This window comes from Podarcis erhardii (assembly GCF_964252035.2).
Source record: "Podarcis erhardii genome assembly, chromosome: 14".
Classification (NCBI taxonomy): Eukaryota; Metazoa; Chordata; class Lepidosauria; order Squamata; family Lacertidae; genus Podarcis; species Podarcis erhardii.
The window spans coordinates 24,960,459-24,977,037 of NC_138503.1; the positions used below are offsets into that span (position 1 = coordinate 24,960,459).

At 45.2% G+C, this 16,579-nt stretch overlaps 1 long non-coding RNA gene across 1 annotated transcript in view; it reads right to left on the reverse strand.

Annotated features, from left to right (window-relative positions):
* The window catches only part of LOC309328923, a 317,695-nt gene extending 316,494 nt beyond the window's left edge, over window positions 1–1,201 (reverse strand). Inside the window, exon 1 of the long non-coding RNA XR_014150884.1 lies at window positions 1,187–1,201. This is a non-coding gene — a long non-coding RNA (uncharacterized lncRNA). The remainder of the gene's footprint in view (window positions 1–1,186) is intronic.
* Between the last annotated feature and the right edge of the window lie 15,378 nt (window positions 1,202–16,579).

The window sequence follows — 16,579 nt, forward strand, 5'->3', positions numbered from 1 at the left end:
GTCTGATGCTAGAGAGAGGGGGAGCCAAGTTGCAGTGCTCCGTGTGTGTTTATATGTAAATAAAGTAGATTAGCCAAAATGCTGAGTTGCTGAGGTCTGTCACGCAAGTTGCGCAAACTCTGCGGATCCCTAAGTGTGCCGGTGTGGTTGGCATCGGCCGCTGTGATGTTCAGGCTGAAGAAAGCTTATGAAGCTCCCAAACGATCGACCAGGAGGGAGGGAACATGCCAGTCAGGCACGTGTCTCTGCCAGAGTCCTACTCAAGTGTAGGCTGAACTCCTGATGAATGCTGGACTAGATGGGCCACTGGCCTGATCCAGCAGGCTCCTCTTATTTTCCTATCCATATATAGAATGTAGCATATGCAAATCGGTGTCCTTTTTCAATTCTTTTTTGGTGATGAGTTTCCTCCTTTGTGGAGCTGCAGAACTGGCCTTCCCATCGTGTGTGTGTGTGTGTGTGTGTGTGTGTGTGTGTGTGTGTGTGTGTTTAGAGACCACCTACTGCTTAATCTACATGGATTACAGAGGTCATGAATGCCACTCCAAACTGAGGGAGGCGGAACCCCAGGTCCTTCCCTCCTGTCAACAGCTTTGCCAAACGTAATTGCCCGTCGAGAGAATGACAACACTCCAATTGCTAATCTCCCCGAGTTTGCAGCTATAAATTTTCCCTGAGCCTATTAATAAACTATAATAGCAATATTCTGAGAATAATAGCCCATTATCTAAAGTCTTAGAATGGCAGAGCAATCAAAAGGAGGGTGAATTATGGCCCAAGGGCGCAGGGAAGCAGCAAGCAACATGACAGCAATCTAACGCTGAGAGGCTTTGCTACAACTTCGGGAGCAGAGCACGCCATCAGCAGCCCAGCCATGCCAAGGATTTTTTTTTGGAAATGACAAGTCTGAAAATGGTTTAAGTCAACAGGTCATGAGACTCTGGAGATCCTGGTCTAACTGAATGGAGGGAATGCCATTAGTGATAGAGGTGCAAATATTTATACATGAGCCACATTTGCATTCCAAGCACTATGAGACCACTTTAAACCCTCATGTTGATGTTGTTGTTAAGTCATTTAGTCGTGTCCGGCTCTTCATGACCCCATAGACCAGAGCACACCAGGCACTCCTGTCTTCCACTGCCTCCCGCAGTTTGGTCAAACTCATGCTGGTAGTTTCAAGAACACTATCCAACCATCTCATCCTCTGTCGTCCCCTTCTCCTTCTGCCCTCCATCTTTCCCAGCATCAGGGTCTTTTCCAGGGAGTCTTCTCTTCTCATGAGGTGGCCAAAGTATTGGAGCCTCAGCTTCACAACCTGTCCTTCCAGTGAGCACTCAGGGCTGATTTCCTTAAGAATGGTTAGGTTTGATCTTCTTCTCAAGAGTCTCCTCCAGCACCTTAATTCAAAAGCATCAATTCTTCGGCGATCAGCCTTCTTTATGGTCCAGCTTTCACTTCCATACATCACTACTGGGAAAACCATAACTTTAACTTAATGGACCTTTGTTGGCAAGGTGATGTCTCTGCTTTTTAAGATGCTGCCTAGGTTTGTCATTGCTTTTCTCCCAAGAAGCAGGCGTATTTTAATTTCTTGAGTGCTGTCACCATCTGCAGTGATCATGGAGTCCAAGAAAGTAAAATCTCTCATGGCCTCCATTTCTTCCCCTTCTATTTGTCAGGAGGTGATGGGCCCAGTGGCCATGATCTTTGGGGGTTTTTATGTTGAGCTTCAGACCATATTTTGCGCTCTCCTCTTTCACCCTCATTAAAAGGTTCTTTAATTCCTCCTCACTTTCTACCATCAAGGTTGTGTCATCTGCATATCTGAGGTTGTTGATATTTCTTCCGGCAATCTTAATTCCGGCTAGGGATTCATCCAGCCCAGCCCTTCGCTTGATGAATTCTGCATATAAGTTAAATAAGCAGGGAGACAATATACAGCCTTGTCGTACTCCTTTCCCAATTTTGAACCAATCAGTTGTTCCATAACCAGTTCTAACTGTAGCTTCTTGTCCCACATAGAGATTTCTCAAGAGGCAGATGAGGTAATCAGGCACTCTCATCATGGCTTCCCCCAAAGCAACTCAGGAGGGGTAGTTTGTTAAGGATGCTGAGAGTGGTTAGGAGATCCCGCGTCCTCTCATAGAGCTGCAATTCTCAGAGTAATTTAGCGACTTGAATTAAATATTTGGGGGGTAGGTAAGCCTCACCCTGCATAATCGATCACATGATGCACTGCATGGACACCATTTGAGTGGCAATGCCCATCAACTTTGGGGGTGCCAGCCCCTCAAATATTTTATGTGGGGAGGGTCAAAGGCCCCTCAGCCCCGAGGAGTTGGCTCCCGCGATCAGCACTGATTTCCTGCAATATTTTGCAAGAGCTTACCCAAATCTCACAATAGCTTGCTGAAATCTCACGAGAGCTTGCCAAAGTCTTGCGAGATCTCACCAGAAATCGACCCTTATACCAGCTCCACTTCTCCTCTACTGGCCTTGACCCCCCCCCCCCGTCCCACAAAAAAATATCAGTGGGAAAAGGCACCTACCTCAGCCACCGCAATGCTTGCTCTTTGCACCTCCCCCCTGTTCAGAATGCAAAGGAGAGGGGGACCCAATCCTTGCATCCAAGTGGCACGTTCAGTGTGGGAGAGGCTGGGTTAGTACAAAGAGGAGCTGAGCAGGAAGAGCAAATCTGTGTCTTGTTACATTATGGACTTTTGAGGGGATCTTTATTGAGACCTTTTCCAGTTGGCAAAAGAGGCACTGGTGGGCACCAGGTTGGCAGCCAATGAACTCTAAAATGCAGAAAGAACAATGCTTGCATAATGTTACGAGCCTCAACATACTCATTGGTATACCCACAGTACTACCAAAAGGTGACAGGTCATCAGCAGCAAAGGAGCTTATTGCCACTTACCACAAAACAGACAAATCACAGCAACCGTGAGCCTTCCTGCCAGCCCATAATTTATTCCACACCCCAGTGCAATTTCATTTAATCAAGAGTTATTGTGTCTGCCCTTTCGGCTGACAGTAATTTTTACAGCGGAAGTTTTAATGAGATTTTTTTAAGCCCATGAGTCACTCTAATGGAGAATTCCTGGGGATCTTCCACATTTAATTCTGATACACGACTTATTTTGGGGTTGATTGGATGGGTTCGTTTTTATTTCTCAAATATTATGATTGCAGTGGCTTTGGAGAAGGCTTTTTCTGCCTCTTTTCTAAAACACTGCAGAAAATGCAACTGGGACTAACATTTCACTCCTTTGCTGATACAATGTGTTTGCTGCTCAAGTAATAATTCAGGATGCCCATACGGGATGCAAGAAGAACTATAAGGAAGTAAGACGATCCTGTTGGATCAGACCAAAGGCCCATTTGGTCCAGCATCCTGTTCTCGCAGTGGCCAACCCGATGCCCCTGTGGGAAGCCAGGAAGCAGGACCTGAGGGTAACAGCAATTCTCCACACTTGTGATTCTCCACAGCTGGGATTCAGAGGGCTTTTGCCTTCGACAGTGAAGGGAGAGCATAACCATCATGGCTAGTAGCCATTGGTAACATCACCCTCCATGACTTTGTCTAGTGCTCTTTTAAACCCATCCAAGTTGATGGGCATCTCTGCCTCCTGTGGGGAGTGAATGAATGAATGAATTGATTTATTATGGTCACAGACCAGAAATATGGACATATACAGCGATAGAGAACATGTAAATATACAAAGGTTAGAATTAAACTCTATAAGTTAGAGCATGGTAAATAATATACCGATAAATTTAAAACAATTAAAATATGTAGGTTAAGACCTTAATCGCTAATTTAAAATATGCATGTTAAGACAATGGCAATTAGATTCATTCAGAGCTTGTCTCCTTAGTTTTATAGCAGCGGCACAAAATTTGGCTACTTTAAAAGTAATCTCAGGTTCCCTGTCCTCAATTAGATATTTTAAGTAGTGGTCATCAGATCTGTTTGGGGTTCATTGCATGATTGGAGTGATAAATCTTTCTTCTTCTTCTTCTTCTTCTTCTTCTTCTTCTTCTTCTTCTTCTTCTTCTTCTTCTTCTCCTTCTCCTCCTCCTCCTCCTCCTCCTCCTCCTCCTCCTCCTTCTCCTTCTCCTTCTCCTTCTCCTTCTCCTTCTCCTTCTTTTTCCTCTTCTTCTTCTGCGATCACTCGTAGCTGAGTAATATTGTCTTCCATGAACACAGGCCTAATGGTGTGAACATATGTCCCTATAGTAATGACAATATAATAGAACATGAGTAACAGTTTCAACTTCCCTCAAACCGCATGGACATATTTGCTCTGAATATGGTTTACCTTCAGTTCTGCCCTGCAGTAATGCAGATGGTAGGATATTCAATCAACCAATCAAATCTGGCAAGGGTAACAGATCTTCTAAATTTGGGTATTGCTAGCTTAGATAAATAGGGACGCGGGTGGCGCTGTGGGTTAAACCACAGAGCCTAGGGCTTGCCAATCAGAAGGTCGGTGGTTCGAATCCCCATGACAGGGTGAGCTCCGGTTGCTCAGTCCCTGCTTCTGCCAACCTAGCAGTTTGCAAGCACGTCAAGTGCAAGTAGATAAATAGGTACTGCTCTGGTGGCAAGGTAAACAGCGTTTCCGTGCGCTGCTCTGAAGTGGCTTAGTCATGCTGGCCACATGACCCAGAAGCTGTACGCTGGCTCCCTCGGCCAATGAAGCGAGATGAGTGCTGCAACCCCAGAGTCGTCCGCGACTGGACCTAATGGTCAGGGGTCCCTTTACACTTTACCTTTACCTAGCTTAGATAAATACCTTGCTGAAGTAAACCCCTTCCCATTATCTTTGATTTCTGGCCACCTGGTCATTTCACTCACATGGCATTGCAATTCAGCATCCCAAATACGTTGCTTAATTGTGGATTTGGCTTTCTCATGTTTGCTGTGAGAGTGCGTTTCACAGTCTAACTATGCGCTGCATAAAGAAGTACTTCCATTTATTCTAAATCTCCCACCATTCAGCTTCATTGGGTGGCCCTGGGTTCTAGACTCATCAAAATTATATCATTCATACAATGCATAAACCTAGACACCTCTATCATGATACTCCTTACTTTTTTCTTAAACCACCCCACCCACCCCTCCAATGTTGTCATCTTTCCTTGAGTTGCTCCATCCCCTCGATCATTTCAGTTGCCGTTTCCTGAACGTTTTTCAGCTCTACAATATCGTTTCCGAGGTGAGGCAACCAGAACTGTACACAATACTGCAAATGCTGTTGCAACATAGATTTGTATAACGGGATTGTGATCATGGCAGTTTAATTTGCAAGCCCTCTCCTAATGATCCCCAGCATTAGAGTTGCCTTTTTCACTGCAGCTGCGCACGAATTTCACATCTTCAACAAGCTACCTGCTACAACCCCATATCTTCCAGCATTTATCTGATGAAAATAGGGACATCCTATTCAATAAACAACAACAACAATTGTTTTATTTATACCCTGCCACTCTGGGTGGCTTCTAACATATATAGAAATATAATAAAACATTAATTATTTTTTTAAAAAAACTTCCTTACACAGGGCTGCCTTCAGATGTCTTCTAATGTTTGTATAGTTACTTATCTCCTTGGCTCGGGGGGTTTCATAACTCCATACCCTCCAACATTTCTCCAACGAAAATAGGAACATCCTAAGGAAAAGCAGGACACTGCAAGATCAAATCAGAACCCAGGATGGTAAATTAAGGGTGGTCCCTGGAAAATAGGGACACCTGGAGGGTCTGCAACCCCAAGGTCCCACTCCTGGTCAGTCACCACCATTAGTCTATAAGTGAAATTAGAAACATATTGTACACCTATCCCTGCTGGATCAGACCACAGATCGGTCTCATCCAGGCACAACTGGTGAACATTAGAGCTTCATTTAGCCCTCTAATATCTTTTGAAGCCATTGTCTATCCTTAGATCTTACATCTTCAGAAAATAACTTAAGCCAGTAGTGCTTTACATATCTTTCCATTGTGAAAAACAGGTATCCAGTGATTCTGGAACTAAGCGCAAGATAGAAAACCATGCCATGTCCACATTTCCTAAATAATGCATCTGCTAAGGGTGTAGCTCTTAACAGCTGTGATTTGGGAGGCTGTGTGAACACAGAAAACACTTAACACAACAAGTTAATCTGAAAAACTTATTTTATTGTATTCATTGAATATATTAAAGTGTAGGTCTTTGTTTTTGTTTTTTAAAAATAATATTTATTAAGATTTTCCAAAATAAAAAGAAAAGATAGAAAGAAAAGACAGATATAGTTTACACTTAATTTCAGTAACATCTTTCCCGGACTTCCCCCCCCCCTCCCCCTCTTGTATCCCATTTCCCTTAAATTGATTCCACAAATTCTTTCCCCAAATTTTAAAGCCTTATTTGTAATTTTAAATAACCCATTTATTCCAAATTAATTTATCTTATTTATCTTAATTAACCATTTCTCCTTATATTTTATATAATTCCCTAGGATCGACCCCATTTCCCTTCCACGAATTCCCTTATTTTCAAACAACAGACAATAAAAAAAGAAAAGAAAGAAAAAATATATATAATTTTACAGCCTTTGGGTTCCAAATCTCCCCCCCCCCCTTTCCCCGGTTCCGATCCCCAAAGTTCATCCAGTTGTCTACTGCCAGCCTGGTGCATCCACGTCTATGTCTCAGCTCCACTTTGCCGTCTTTTGATAGCTTTTAATTTCAGAAAGTCCAATCTCGGAGAAACTCTCAGAAAAGATCATTCTTCTTCCATCCAGACCTCTATGTTTAAAAGTCTAACAAATTCTATTTCTTAATCCTTTTAAAGTCTGGATGTTCCAAATGCTCCAACTTCAAGTTTAGTCCAGCTCTTATTCCTCAGATTGCTTTTTCCTGTTCTGCTGCAGAAACCTTCTAATTCAGAAACTTCTTGTTCTCCACAGAGGCTTTTGTTATTCAGGAACATAACTTGCGTCAAGTCCCTTCCTTTCTTCAATAGATAAATCCATTGTCTCCTTTAGTATAGAAACCTCTGTAGACAAAATAATGCTTCGTTTTTGCAGCTTTCCCAAGAGATAACGAATCCTGCTCAAATTCATAGTATTTTTCCACTTGCAACTACTGTTGCAATGTCCCCTCCTCCCTCTAGAGGGAATATGGTAACTTAATTTCTTTCGAAGTCAGATCCAAAAGTTAAATAACTTGTTGCCTTTATTTCCAGTAATTTATGTCCAAATTGTAACAAATCTAACCAGCAAAGCCATCGTAACAAAGTTGTCTTTTATTTCCCTGCTTTGACAGCTACTTTGACAGCTGTCAAAGTTTCTGTGTCTCTTCGCCAGCCTCTCATAGCGGATCGTTCCCGGTTCCCGGGGGGGTTGCACTTTAGTTCCACAAATTAATCTTCTCCTCCAGCACAAAATGTAATTTCCCTTCGTGAAGTTAATTTTTTTCAAATAAGCAAGTTCATCTCTCGATCTTAGTTGTCAAATCCTTGCGTTAAGCCATCTACAACGGGGGGGCGGACTTCCTTTTTGCACACACACACCCCGCTCGCTCCAAATTCGTAGATCAAATTTGCCTTTTAAGTCCAATAAATTTACTCACGGGTTGTTCTTTTTAGTCCAAATCCGAAATTTCCAAAGAAGAAGTCGTTGCTCTCCACCGAATGGCATGCGGCTTCGCTAGGCAGGGGAAGCAGTGGACTCATAGCACCACCACCACCCCGGTCACCCGCTCCGCAGCCTTTAAAAAGGCTCCTTCGCGGGTCGGGGGGGCGCAAACGGTGCCCGCCGAGTCACCAAGTCCATGGGCATCTCCGCCCATGGTTTTTAAGGGTCCCCGCGTCGCCGGCGCGGCAGGACCCGACCCCTACCCAGTAGACTCCCTCCGGAGCTCGGAGGGAGTCCGCCATTTGGCGATGGCGCCGACCCGGAAGTCTAAAGTGTAGGTCTTTGAAACCACTTTAGACCAGGAACCTGTGACCTTCAATACATTGTGGGACTAAAACTCCCATCATCCCTGACCGTTGGCCTTGCTGACTAGGGATAGTGAGAGTTGAAGTCCAACAACATCCAGAGAGCTACAAGTTCTCCATCCCTGATCTGCACACACACGCACACGCACAGAAATCTGACAGGGTATGTATTGACATGAAACATTGTTCTGTTCAGCAGTATCTTTGAAATCGTTCTCCAGCTGGAATTCAGGGAATCATGGGAGGCAATACAAATACCAAGGCCAAAATGTCTGTCCCAGAAAGGAAGTTCAAAAGATTAGGAGAAGTGTCCTGTCATATCAGCAAATCTACGGTATTTCCTCCTGAGGTGATTCATCCCAGGAAGATACCGGACTGCTTATTTTACATAACTGATGTTTTCAGAGATAAAGTCTGGTAATCCTTCTTTGTTGTGTAATAATCACACATTGCATGATGCATTCTATCCCGTGTGATGCTGTCTGCTCATTTTCAGTCCTCAGGTTGTATGTCTTCACCACAATAGCACAGTTTTCAGGATGCTCAGAATTGAACACACTCGCAATCCCCAAGTCTCTTTCAACTTGCGACATCAGAGCTCCAAACTCATTCACCTGACAAGGAAGAGGAGAAAGACTGCCATGCTAGATTACATTTCGCTGCCCTCCGAGAAGCAATTAACTGTAATTTTGTTTCATTTGCTTCCGACGAAGCGAGAATGTCTAAGGCATGTGGGTGCCCAAAATAGAAATGGAAATCCATTTGTTTGCAATGCCTTGTGACTCATAGAACTAAAAGAAAAATGCTTAAGGCTTGCTTTCAACTGGGCCTGTCAAAATCAAGGTAGCAGAGAACAGAGGGGAAATTGTTCAGGGTGTGTGTGGAAGACTGAAACCCACCAGCCTGGTAGAACAACTCAGAAGGCACAGATGAAGGGGAGGATAAGGCTACCTGTGGCCACAATGGCTATGCTCTGCCTCAACAGTCAGAGACACTAATGCTTCTGAAGACCAGTTTATGGAAGCCACAGGAGAAGAGAGGGCTCTTGCATGGTCCTTCATGACAAGCAGGGGTGTAGGAAGGGGAGCGCAAGGGGTGCGGTCCACCCCAGGTGTCATCCCTGAGGGGGTGACAAAATGGCGCACCACGGGGAACGGCACTTACCACGGGGCCTGGCCCGCAGCACACCCAAGCCATGCGTCTCTCCTGGGACTGATGCGGTGGCTCGGGGCCCCGGGCTGCCTGAAACAGCAGCGCGGGGCTTATGTCTGCCCGGCGGACACCATGGGCAGCTTGCCCCCTGGGCGGATCGCAATGCCACCCCCCTGGGCATATCGCCCCAGCACTCCTGTGCATGGATTGCCCCGCCCCCATACATGGATCACCATGCCACCCCATGTGAGTATTGCCCCACCCCCATGCGCAGATCGCCACGCTGCGCCTGTGCGTGGATCACTACACTGCCCCTGTGGGCGGATCGCCCCAGCCCTATGCGTGGATTACCATTCTGCCCCATGCGCAGATCGCTGCCCCGCCCCTGTGGGCGGCTCGCCCCGCCCCTGCTGCTCTGGGTGCCAAAGCAGCTAGCTACACACCTGTGCTGGGCCCAGGGGTTAACCCAAGCAACACGGTCCAGGTCCAGTCCCGAACCCAAGGATTCCACGAGGAGTCTGCTCCAGAGAAGCGGACACGGAGCAATGGTTCCAAACTACAAGAAAAAAGATTCCACCCAAACATTAGGAAGAACTTCCTGACAGTAAGAGCTGTTCGACAGTGGAATTTGCTGCCAAGGAGTGTGGTGGAGTCTCCTTCTTTGGAGGCCTTTAAGCAGAGGCTTGACAACCATATGTCAGGAGTGCTCTGATGGTGTTTCCTGCTTGGCAGGGGGTTGGACTCGATGGCCCTTGTGGCCTCTTCCAACTCTATGATTCTATGATTCTATGAGTCAGTCCAACAGGGCCAAGGCAGGAAACCAGGCTAGGTCAGGCATAGGGTAACAGACAGGTCCCAGTGAGCAGCAATGTTGCTCCCGTAACCTGGGGCAGGGTCCAGCAGCCTTTTATCTCTGACGGGGTAACGGCTGGTCCTGATCCCCCGGTGACTCACCTCCCTGTCTTGCCTGAAGGCGAGCACTCCTCCTGCGAGTACAGTGGTACCTTGGGTTAAGTACTTAATTCGTTCTGGAGGTCCGTACTTAACCTGAAACTGTTCTTAACCTGAAGCACCACTTTAGCTAATGGGGCCTCTCGTTGCCACTGCGCCACTGGAGCACGATTTCTGTTCTCATCCTGAAGCAAAGTTCTTAACCTGAAACACTATTTCTGGGTTAGTGGAGTCTGTAACCTGAAGTGTATGTAACCTGAAGCATATGTAACCCGAGGTACCACTGTACTCAGGTCTCTCCTTCTCTCAGACCTGAGTCTCTGCAGCTCGGGAGATGTTGGTGGGTTACTAGACCCAGAGGCCGCCTCAGCCTCTCCTGACCCAACTGGTAGTGGAGCAGCTGCCCATGATTGCCCAGCAGAGGGCAGGGCAGGCTCAGGCCCCTGACTCAGCTCAGCTGGTGCTTGTTGCAGGGGAACCTGTGCAGACTGGGGCTCTTCAGAATCAGGCCCCAGACTCAGTTCAGATGCCACCTGAGGCAGAGGATCCGGTGCGGACCGAGACTCCTCTGGTTCCGAGCCCGTGCCTGAGTCCCAGGCCATCACACCACCTGATGACAGGCAATTTCCCACAAGCATCTGGCTGGTCACTGTTGAAAATAGGATTCTGGAGGAGAAGGGCCTCCAGCAGCCAGCCTCTTCTTAAGTTCTTAAGATGGGATGGAGACCAACACACAACGGAGTGAGCAGCATGGACATAGCCAGGATTTAGGGGGGAGGCAGAACCTCAGTTAAGTATTTTTACTGATTTACTTGATTAGGTGGGCAGCTGTGCACCTGACACACACACACCCGGCTACACCTATGGCAAGCAGGACACAGGGTGGGCAAATTGGTTTTTCAGTGAAGATTAGTTGAGGAGGGGAGTTGTCACCCACGCTCTGCTCCTCAGATGACTGCTCTGATGACCACAGAATAGGTAATTTGGGAGCTTGGCCTGATGGACAGGCTTAAACATCTCTGCCTTTCCCTGTGCCACATCTACTTTATATGGTTTTTCTCATTCATTTTGCTACGGCTGTCAAAATTGGTGGAGACCTAAACTTAAGCTGACTAGGTCGTATAGCAGCCATAAAGATCTCCATACCCCCCCAAAACCCTGTTCTGGTTTCAGACCTTACCTGTACTTATCCCCCCTCCTTCCCCATTGGCTCACTGGCAATGCCTACTTAATAATTTTATTTCTAGAGGGAGGAGAAGCACAGTGACATGTCAGACTTTATACATCCCAAGACAAGCAGAGGTCTCAGGGCACCATGTCTTAGGCTATACTATGAGACTTTCAATGAAAGCAAATGGTGCACATTATTAATGGTTCAGCTTCAGTTCCCTGAGTTAGAATTGAACTGGAATCCTCAATTCCTGCCCCCAGCCTTGTTCAAAGTTAGAAGTTCAAATTAGTTCAAATTAGTTTGAAGTTCTAAGTTCAAAAAAGTTCCAAGTGCAAAGAAGTTCAAAGTTCAAGTTCAAATGCTTAATCCGAGCAGCAGGCTAAACCAGAGTGAAACCATTTCATCTTAATCCAATGCAGGCCATTTCCCCCATTTTATACCACTGGCGCAAGGGGAGTGAGGAAAACCAGAGTTCCCTGGGAAGAGGAATTGATTGTTAAACTATTATTAGAAATGTAGCTCTGTGAGGAAAATAGGGATCTCCTAGGAGCTCTCAGTGCCCTTAAACTACAATTGCCAGGATGCTTTGATGACTGTTTAAAGTTTCGTGCTGATGTGGCCCTAGTTTGTGAAACATCTTCTGGGCGGGAACAATCTATCAAACAGGGAGAACTTGGAATTTCACCCATAACCATTCTTCACTTTCCTGTGCACCAGTTCCCAGGAAGGGAGGGCTGTAGCACTCTGAGGCTGCCAAACCATTTAAACTGTCTAGTTTCAGTGCTGAGGTTTATCCAAGCATTCTACTTACCCCCAAAACACACACATTTTGGTCATTACTCAAGTTACAAGCTGAATAATTTGCATTAAGCCAGTGTAAGAATTCAAGGAGAGAATTGGGGGGTTTTTTGCAAAAGAGAGGCAATCTGAGGTTTCGCAAGGCAATCTGAAGTAGGAGCATTTTGCTTATGGATGGTTCCTACTTCCATGCCCACCCATCCCAGGCTGTGGATTAAATCTACTTTGTTTTTGCGCAAATCCACAGGTGCAGGCATGGCCTTCAGCCTATAGCCTCATAGCATGGAAAATCATACACAGATGTTGGCTGTGTTGTCCCACAGAGACCAATTTTACATCAGAGGGGGGGTGATGGTCAGCGTCTTTTTAACAGCACTGGAGTATTCCCCAAGGGTCTGAGGGAAATAATTAACCTTTTGGGCTCCAAATGTTATTCCTGGATGCTGTGAGCCTTGCTTTCTTTCAGCTGTTACAAAGGTACACCCACAGTTTAGGCACAGGTGTTCTCAAGCAATTCAAAGTCGTCAAGAATTGTTTTTTTGTTTTGTTTTCTCAAAAGTGGAAATAAATGTACATTTTTATATTTATCCAGCAAGATGGAGATCCCTTTAAGGAAGCTGCTTGGATCCAACCAATTAAGAGTTCTTCACTAATTAACCATTGGCCTCTAAATGAATTGATCAGTCAATCAAGTCGTGACATTTAAATAAGGTTGTACCTTACCCAAATCTCAACATCGGAGCTATTCTGAGACTTTGACGAACGTGTCAGAGAATTTAAAAGTGAATATACAAAAGCTGTCATTCACGGTGAAAAGAAAAGATAATATTTGATCACACACCCCTCCCCTCAGTTCATTCCCTGTTACAAAAAAACCACACCTAAAATGTCACTGAAACATTAATAAACATGTCCTTAATTCTCAGCCTCTGCAATTCAAACAGGCCCACATTAATCAAGGAACCCAAAGCACTAGGTAACCACAGTTTCAATAGATATTAATTCACACACACACACACACACACACACACACACACACACACATATTTCTGGGCCACTGTTCTGAGAAAGCACCAAAAGCAGATTATGGAAAATTGGGGATGGGGTGTCTAAGGTGCTGCTCTGCCACTAGCCGTATCCTCTAAAAAGAGTCCTTTTGTGAAAAACTTAGGCTTTGCTTTCTTAGAAGAGATTCAAAAGTATTCTCCCTTTCTCTTGACTGACCTGCAACAGGCCTTGTTAAGCCACCGCTTTGGTTTCGGCGAAAAGTTTAGGGGTTGTAAACAGGCACCAGCATTGACTGGGCAACATGAGAGACCCGTTCGCTGCCTTTGCACAATTGCTTGCCCACATTGCATTCCCCTCCCGCCCTGGTCCTTCTCTCCTTTTTCCTCATTATGAGACTCCCCTCCACCACCACCCCATTCTTTTCACTAAGCCTTGGTCAAGCTGAACCCCTCCTCTCCCTTTCTCTATGCACAGGGCATTTTCAAAGGCTAAAGAGTGCTTCGCTTTGTTCTCCAGCTTTTGGTTTTTTTGTGCTTCCTGGGGGCAGCACAGGTGCAAAGGGATGTTTGCTGCAGTTGTTGTCTCTGAATGCTAGTTGCACGCCCTTTTTAGGCCCCTGAGGAAATGAGTGAGAACAGCCCCCCTCAAAAAAAAAAAAAAGGTTGTTAGGAGTGTGTGCTTGGGATTCATAGGGATGCAAAAGTGCCCCAAGATTAGCTCAGGAGGTACAAAAAGCTGACTTCCTCACACTATGCAACCCCACAGTGGGGAACCTTAGGCCCAGGCCACACCAACACCATAAGAAGAATGTAAGGTCTCCTGCCGGGTGAGGCCAATGGCCCATTTAGTTCAGCTCCTGTTCTCACAGTGGCCAACAAGATGCTTGTGGCAAGTCCTGAGCACAAGAGCATTGGCATTCAAAAGCACTGCTACCTCCAACCGTGGAGGAAGAACATTCCCCACACACACACACATAAATTTTATCGATTTTCATACAATTTAACAAATTCAAGTCAGTTTCCATACACTATCCCCTTAACATTTTGACATCTCATCCTTACGTCCATGAGGTTTCTGTTCAAATCTTTTATCTGCTACCTTAAATGTAATACCTTTCTCTATAACATATATCCTGCATTACATTCCTTTATCATTCCCATTCTTTTGCTTATATTCCCAGTCCTGCCTTCAATTTCATTTGGCTATACAGTGGTACCTCGGGTTAAGAACTTAATTCGTTCTGGAGGTCCGTTCTTAACCTGAAACTGTTCTTAACCTGAAGCACCATTTTAACTAATGGGGCCTCCTGCTGCTGCCTCGCGATTTCTGTTCTCATCCTGAAGCAAAGTTCTTAACCCGAGGTACTATTTCTGGGTTAGCAAAGTCTGTAACCTGAAGCGTCTGTAACCCGAGGTACCACTGTAGTCTGAAAAGAGCCTCCACTCTTCCACAAACATTTCATGTTTTTGGTCTCTTATTTTTGCTGACAATTTCACCATCTCCATATAGTCCTATAGTTTTAAAGTCCACTCCTCTTTTATTGGAACTTCTTCTTTCTGTTTCTGCGCATACAGAATTCTGGCTGCAATGGTAGCATAAACAATTTAACCAACTTTTGGGGGAACCTCTGTCCCTATTATTACCAAAATAAATGCTTGAGGCAAAAATCCTGGAGGGGGGGGAAGCGGCAGAATATTTAAAGCACTCTTATACTCCCTTTTAACAGCCATTGTCCCCCCCCCCCCCAAAAAAAATAATAATTCCTGGCAACTGTTGTTTGTTAAACATGCTGGGAATTGTAGCTCAGCACCCTTAACAAACTACATCTCTCAGGATTCTCCATGGCTGCATGCCTGCCATATTTTTAAAACACTCCCCCAAAGAATCATGGGAACTGTAATATGTTAAGAGTGCTGGGAATTGTAGTTCTTGGGGTAAACTACAGTTCCCAGGATGGAAGGTGCCTTAGACGTATGATATGTACGCAGACAGAATTATTTCACTTGCTGTTTGTCTGTTACAGGAATAAGAGCTTTGATGGAGGAGGGGAGGAAGAGTTAACAGACCTGGGCTAACATATTAAGCTCCTCCCCGGGACTTTCGGGTCAGCCAAACATATTTCAACAGCCTTCCATCTTAATGGAATGGGGATTTAACTTGAACACGTTCCATGAAATCAAAGAGTTCCGCCCCAAAACATTGAGCCCTCCAAAAGGAAATCAGCACTTTCATAGCAGCTGAAACAGTATCGTTCTGAAGCAAACTTCACTACCCAACATCACTGGTCAAACTCCAAGTTAAAGTTTGCCCTGCTTCAATTTCCCAGTGTTACTAGCCCACAAGGAATTCTGTTCACACTTTGACCTGACAAGGAAGTCCTTTCGCTGCTCCACCCCAGAACCAGATTCCATTACAAAATTTGTAGTACAGATTGAATTCGGAATCCAAGAGATTATTATTCTTTATTATGAATATGTACACGCACATCTTGTTCTGTTACATTATTACTTCCAGGCTGGTGACACATATCCAAGGCTCTCCGTTTTTCTTTTCAATCCAGAGCAAAAAGCCTTGTTTTCCAATTTGATTTCTTCATGACTCTTATGAGGATCAGTTTTCCCTTTCAGCCATAAATACCTTTTCATTTCCTGATTTTTGCTGAGTATGAGTGTGTATTGCCACAGTCCATCCCAAAATATTCTAAACGTTCCAAGTTCAGAGAGCAGAACGAAAGGTCCTCGTATTAATACAAAGCCCTGAGCAGCTGGCTATTTGGGCCAGAGATTCAGCAGCCCTTATTTATATATTAACCTTTGAATGTTGGCTGGAGATTTTTCTGTGGCACCATATTTACGCAGACAAATTAATAAAAACATTTTTTGTAATGGTTAGCTGATAATTTTATTATACAGTGGTACCTCTGGATGCGAATGGGATCCGTTCCAGAGCCCCATTCACATCCTGAGTAGAACGTAACACGTGACTGCACGTCTGCACGTGTGTGGGTTGAGTTTCGGCGCTTCCACACATGCGTATGATGTCATTTTGAGCATCTGCGCATGCGTGAGCGGAGCGTAACCTGAAAACGCTCAACCTGAAGCATATTTAACCCAAGGTATGACTGTATGTTATTTATACCAAACCTCTTCTCCAAGGCAGCATCCATTGTTCTTCCCCTTGTCATTTAACAACAACCCTGTGGGGTAGGCTTGACTGAGAGGCAGTGACTGGCTCAAGGTCACATCCAGGGAGCTTCATGGCCAAATGAAGACTCGAATCCTGGTCTCCCAACTCCTATTTGGACACCCTTATCACCCCATATTGGATAATCTGTCATTCAAAACTTCCATCTGATTTGTATTACCGGTACATGTTGTTGTTTAGTCATTTAGTTGTGTCCGACTCTTTGTGACCCCATGGACCAGAGCACGCCAGTCACTTCTGTCTTCCACTGCCTCCTGCAGTTTGGTCAAACTCATGCTGGTAGCTTCGAGAACACTATCCAA